The sequence below is a fragment of the Pollicipes pollicipes genome, unplaced genomic scaffold, assembly GCF_011947565.3.
Source record: "Pollicipes pollicipes isolate AB1234 unplaced genomic scaffold, Ppol_2.1 Scaffold_6138;HRSCAF=7277_pilon_pilon_pilon, whole genome shotgun sequence".
NCBI lineage: Eukaryota > Metazoa > Arthropoda > Thecostraca > Pollicipedomorpha > Pollicipedidae > Pollicipes > Pollicipes pollicipes.
In genome coordinates this window covers 23,696,583-23,702,582 of record NW_023596818.1, presented here as the reverse complement: position 1 = coordinate 23,702,582, position 6,000 = coordinate 23,696,583, and positions in this window count along the sequence as shown.

The window sequence follows — 6,000 nt, the reverse complement described above, 5'->3', positions numbered from 1 at the left end:
CTCTTTCTTCCCTCTCTCTTTCTCTCTCTTCGGCCAGCGTTTGTTCGGGGGGCCTATCTCCTCCCTGTGTCCCCCGTCATCCACCTGGCGAAGCTCCACTCGAGTCCAGGACACCAGGAACGTCTCGCGGCCAGCCGGCGGTGGGCAGCCCCGACAGTGGACCATCGACGGGCCGGTCCGACGGTCCAGTGCCGACCGCCCGGTCCGACGTTGGGCTGTCTGTGGGCGGTGCGTCAGCGACAGCCGCCCCGTCGGGTTTACCTCGTGACGGTTCAGCGCTGATGCGACCTGCTGTAAAAACGCCGGTGCACGTGTGCGCGCACCTGCCGTCGCCGACGGTGTGCGCTCCGAGGCGACACGCGGCGCCGGCAGCACGCGGCGCGTGATTGCATGGCGCACTGTTCCGCAGTGCGCGCCAGGCCGCACCGACCGGCCGTCCGGCCGGTGAGCTGGTGCAGTTTGGAAATTGGGGTTAGTGGTGTCGCGCACGAGACGGCGCGGCGGCTCGTGTTGCCAAATTACGCGGCACTGGCACACGAATAAAGATTGGAGAGTTTACGTGGATCATCCACGATGCCCATAAAACAGCAAATAACCATAAGCTACAACAGAATATGTTAGCGATGCTCTTTGTAGGTGAAAGCGACGCGACCCAACGACATAAACAGCATAGTTGTGAAGCCAAACATATTTGCAAACGATACTAAGCAAGGCAATGCCATTTACTGTATGCAACCAACGAAATGATTCGCCCAAACGAAAATAAGTTTTGAGCTGGCACATTTTCCTGACTCGTCCACTGTCTTTCTTTTTTACCGGGAATGATATTTTGACACTGCAACCATTCTGCACAGATTTGGCCACAGCTTTGGATATATGAAGGGCGAGGATGCGACGCTGACAATTCCGTTATGACAATGGTTCAACCTATAGACCAACGGCCGGACGTAAAATATAAAAACAAACTTTCGTGTCTTGGGCATATGATGAGGTTGAAAGCATGCTTAGAGTTATCGTCTTTTTCCCGTTTTGAGAAAAGTACGACAAGAAGAGCTTTTGGTAGGATCAGTTCGTTTACATGTGTTCAAAGACCTTGGTGATATGAATAAACGCCCCGTCTTTTCCAGGCTGACCCTGATGACCCGTACGTTCCACGCCTGCCGAACTGACGACCGCCGGCAGTGTTTACTATCGGGAGATCCCTCACCTACATGCAGCAGAGTGAAGCAAATAGGACACATGAACCTGTGACATACGCAACCTTCCCGGCAGCTTAAAGACAATTGTGCCGCGGGCCTGATCGGCCGCGCAATAACACCGCTGAGTGGATCGGAACACAAATACGCATAGTTTACACAGTTGTTTGCTCAGCGCTGTAAAGCTGCTTCAAGTGTGATCACACTCTAGAATAGCTGCGTGACGCAAGTGTCTTGTTTGTAAGAGACGCAACTAGAAAAACAACATCTGTTTTATCAACTAAAGAATGTGTTTATTCTTTCGTTATTCGAAGAGTTCTTGTGTGTGTTTTAATCGTTGTATTTACGGCCGAACCAAATGTTGCGCAGCCGCCAAACGTGCAGTCAAACCCGTTTGTTGACCTGGGTGACATGACATAACATGATTGTGACATACGTGGTAAGATCACGAAAAGTTTCAAGATGACGTTTTAAACTTGTGATGAAGAGAACCTTGTCTTATTTATTTTGGGCTTTCCGACGGAAGTACATCCGATCAAGGTTTCATGACAGTAGTTTGTCGAGCAATATTTTGCATTGACAAAATTGGTTTAGACAGCATTTTTTCATAGAAAAATTTTGCCTAAAAAAACCTTGTTAGCATTGGACATGACCAGCACAAGCTTTGTGTGGGACAAAAGCTTGTTTAATACAAAGCTTATATCGCAATAGTTCCAAAAGAGAAAAATTGTACCAGAGAAGTTCGTCTGCGACAAAGGTTGGTATCACAGATTCTTACATAATGCAAAAAATATTTGCAAGAGCTGAAATGACAAAATTGTGCACGGGACAATTTAATATGGAACAAAAGTTCGTCTAGTCTAAAACTAAGCCTAGGAGAAAGGCCTCTATCGCAGAAGTTCGTATCGGGCAAAAGTTCTTGTAACAAAGCTTTGTTGATGGTGCCGACTTGCCCTCGCTTCTAGTCTCAAACAATTTAATTTGAGTCGAATGTGTAGCAAGGTGTTGGCTACAAATGGGCTTTTTAAACCAAGGGCAATTATGTATTCTGATTCCAGTATCGTTTCATCTGGAATGGATTCCGCCGATTATACCGTAATTCGGAATCGATTCTAGAATCGGTATTGATTTCAGTTGACATTCATCCTTGATCTGGTCCCACTTAAAAGTTACACTCCTCTTATTTCATGTCTCATGGTAAGCTATGCCAAATAACGAATATTGTCATGCTCAGACGATGCCAATTCTGGTCCACGCAATGCAACTTGGGAGTGGAGCATAAAGGTTTGTTTTTTTCAATATTGCGCAATAAATTTCTGCACCCTAGACTTATCCTTGAGACTCGATTCCAGCTTGATACAATCTGTACCTGAACTACGAATCCAATACAAGTTCGATCCGAACAGGCTTTTCGAACTAGAGACAATTCTTGTTCTGATTCCAGTTGGCTTTTTGAACTGAAAGCAACTTTGCCAATGACTCCCGAATCGAAATAGGTTCCGCTGGAATTAAGCACGATGCTACCAAAGCAAAGGATTGTTTGGGGCAAAGGTTTGAGAAGCACAAAAGCTTATCTGGGGGAAACCTTTGCCATGGTTTAGACCTTCGGTTGGTGCATCCAGACTCACACCAATACCATCCTCAATTTCATTCACAGACTGTGAGGTCGGCAGTGTGGGCGACGATTTCAAATGTATTCGTAACCGCTTCAGTTGGGACGCGCTAGTTTCTTTTGCTGACGCGTCTGCCATCGCTTAGATAATAGCTTGACATATGATTTTCAGCTTCACGCAACCAGAGCCCCCTTGTTACTTTTTTCCACCTTAATTTTTTTTATCAAACGAACTTTTGCTCCACGCAATTAATTTACCCCGATGGTCTTTTACTCTCGACAAACTTGTATCCTTCGCGAGCTTTTGTCCACGACTTTTGCACGTCAAAGTTTTGTCCTTGACGAGATTCTGCCCTGGACCAACTTTTTCGCCACACCAACTCGAGCACGACGAACTTTTTTCCTCGATAAGATTTTCTCCTCCATCAAGTTTTGCCCTGTATGAACGCAAGCTGCTCTATCAACCTACATTCAGGGTGTGAACTGTCATGCAATTTCGAACCTCCATGAACTTCCAAACAGCCGCAAGAGCCTTACCGTCTGTATGATAGGCTTCTGACACTTTGTGGTATCGTTTGTCACGGAAGAACTGCAACGTTCAGTATATTTGAACCGTCAATACATAAAGGTCACGTGACACGTGATCCGGAAAACTGGCGATCTTCAGCCGGCGATAATACGTCTTGTATTCCAAAGCAGCTTGGATGCTGTCAAAAAGCCATGCTTGCTTATAATCGTTGGGGCTTTAAGCATCGCCGACTACCGGGGCCATTTCGAGACCGAATACCTTTAATGGGTATGCCGTGTGAGATACGGTATCGCGCTGCAAGGACCCGAACCCATGACGGTCAGGTCCAGAGCCCTTAGTTTGTGACACCGCATTCTAGACAGAACGCAATTCGCTTCGCGTCAAAATCTGTTCATCACATAATCACAGATATAATACACATCACTCCTTACCAACCACAAAGACACACCACCTTGCTGTGCGTGCATATATATTTTCGACGTGCCATCTTCAAGATGTTTTAACCAGAAGCGGAAAGCACTATCCCTTAATAAAAAACAGCATTAGAGATAGTATCGCTTTTGCATTTTTCACTTTTTCTTAAATCGGACATGTACGATTTAATGAGTTATACCACATTGCTCGAAATCCAGCTAAAGGCTTCAGAATTTCGATGTTAAGTAGCCGACCCAGCGGGATAATTTTATCTGACTCGCTGCTCACTACTATGATCGTAATGCATATCATTTGCATTGCTTCTTCCAACGTGTGTGAGAGTGTTGTGATCTTTGCAACACACCGACGTGTAGCAATCTTTGTGGAATCAATATTACGAGAGCTTCAACCCCAGACATGCTTTCTGAAACATGCCCAAGGGTGGGACACTCCCTTCAAAGGAGGTAGATGTAGCTATATGAGACCGAAGTCCGGACTGTCGAGATATAAAATCAAAATAACTAGTGAAAGTTTACTTGTATAGATGTAATAAATGTGCGATTTGAATGCAGTAACGACAAGTTGTGTCACAATTATCAGGAGTGGTCATATTTTGTAGACAAATAATGAACTATTCGATAGCAACAGCCTCAGGATGACATTTGTGGTTCGGTTACCGCACCAGGGCTCACGAAAAGTCACGAAAGCTCACCCTTTTCATGATTTTCATCAAATATTTTGAAGGTTGTGTGTACCTGTTGAGGCTTCAGCAGAAATGGAGCACGAGGTCATCAACGATCAGGACAAAATCTCAACGGTGCATTCCGGCCATCCAGGCCCACTTCGACCGCTAAGTCTATAGACAATTCGGTAAGTAGCGGTCAGTTGGACAGGCCCGTCTCTGGTTTGTGCGCACTTCCTACGGCATATTGTTGGAGACTGGAGACACCGAACTGAGCAAACGAATGCTCAGTTATCCATCACATGTTGTGTACGATTTTTCCTATTTTCACCAATTATTTTCGCACGTGCTTTGCGTCCATAGATTTAGATCACTTGGTTATGGTCCGCTAGTGACCTTACAGCGCTGTATCGGAACAAAAGCCGGGGGGGGGGGAACTGCTTAAGTCATCCTTTAACAGGGTGCCCAAACAGAGCTCGCAAGAAATGTTTCAGCATTCTAACACTAAAAACATTCTCTTTCTCCTTTCAAACAACAAACTGGGTCCTTTGGCCACTGTTTGATGAAGTGATGAGAAATTGACACGAAAAAACCTTGTTCATCTCCCTACCCCAACGACGTCTTCAGTAAAAACGACTGTACATATTAACACGCGCTCGGGTGGGGGGATCAGATTGACCTCCCCCCCGAAGGTTTTTACAGAATGGTTCCCGAACGGCGCGGCGTAGCTGCGCCAAATTTTGCATAGCTGTAGATAATTGAACAGCGGATCGTTGGGCATAACAAATTTAGATGCACCTTGCAAGGTCGTTGACCTATGGCAGGTCAAGGTCGGCCACGGTTTCCGCGAAGGCGATTTCTAGGGAATCGTCCATTCTGATACAATAACGGAGTATTTGACGAAGACGTACATCTCTGAGATGCTTTCTTAGGTAACACAAATATTGAATGAGCAAATAACGTTGACCTAAGGTCAGTTATGAATGTCAAGGTCAAAACCAAAATGATTTATTACTCTAGGGCTTGCTGTATGGGATAGTTTCTGGTGCTCATTTCGAATTTATTGACAGCAGGAGCCGCAATATACACCTTCCATTGACTTCCTAGAGATCAGAACAGGTCATTGACCTAAGATGACCCGGGTCGACATTTTGTTTTAGGAGCATACTGCCTAGGGTAATCTTTGTCGCTTATTCAAATGCAAAACTCAGAGCAGTCTTGTATGATTTTAGTCGCCATGCCCTTCCAAAGGACAAACAAGATTACCGATCTCAAATGGGCTTGTGACCTTTTGCTTAGAAACAGTTGCCTAGGCTCTGGGGGCACTTTGGAGACCAACCTGAAATTTGACCTTGTTTGACCTCATTTGACCTGAAGATCATGACCTAGGAAGCTCAAACTTTGACCTAAGTGAGTTAACGTACAGGTCAAGATACACTGTAAATTTGGTGTCTCTAGCTTTCTTAGTTCCCGAGATCTCAGGGGAGGGGTCAAATTGACTCCCCACCCGAGCGAAGGGTATCTAGCCGTCCACCCGGGCGCATCTTAAATCTTCAGACGCTGACCT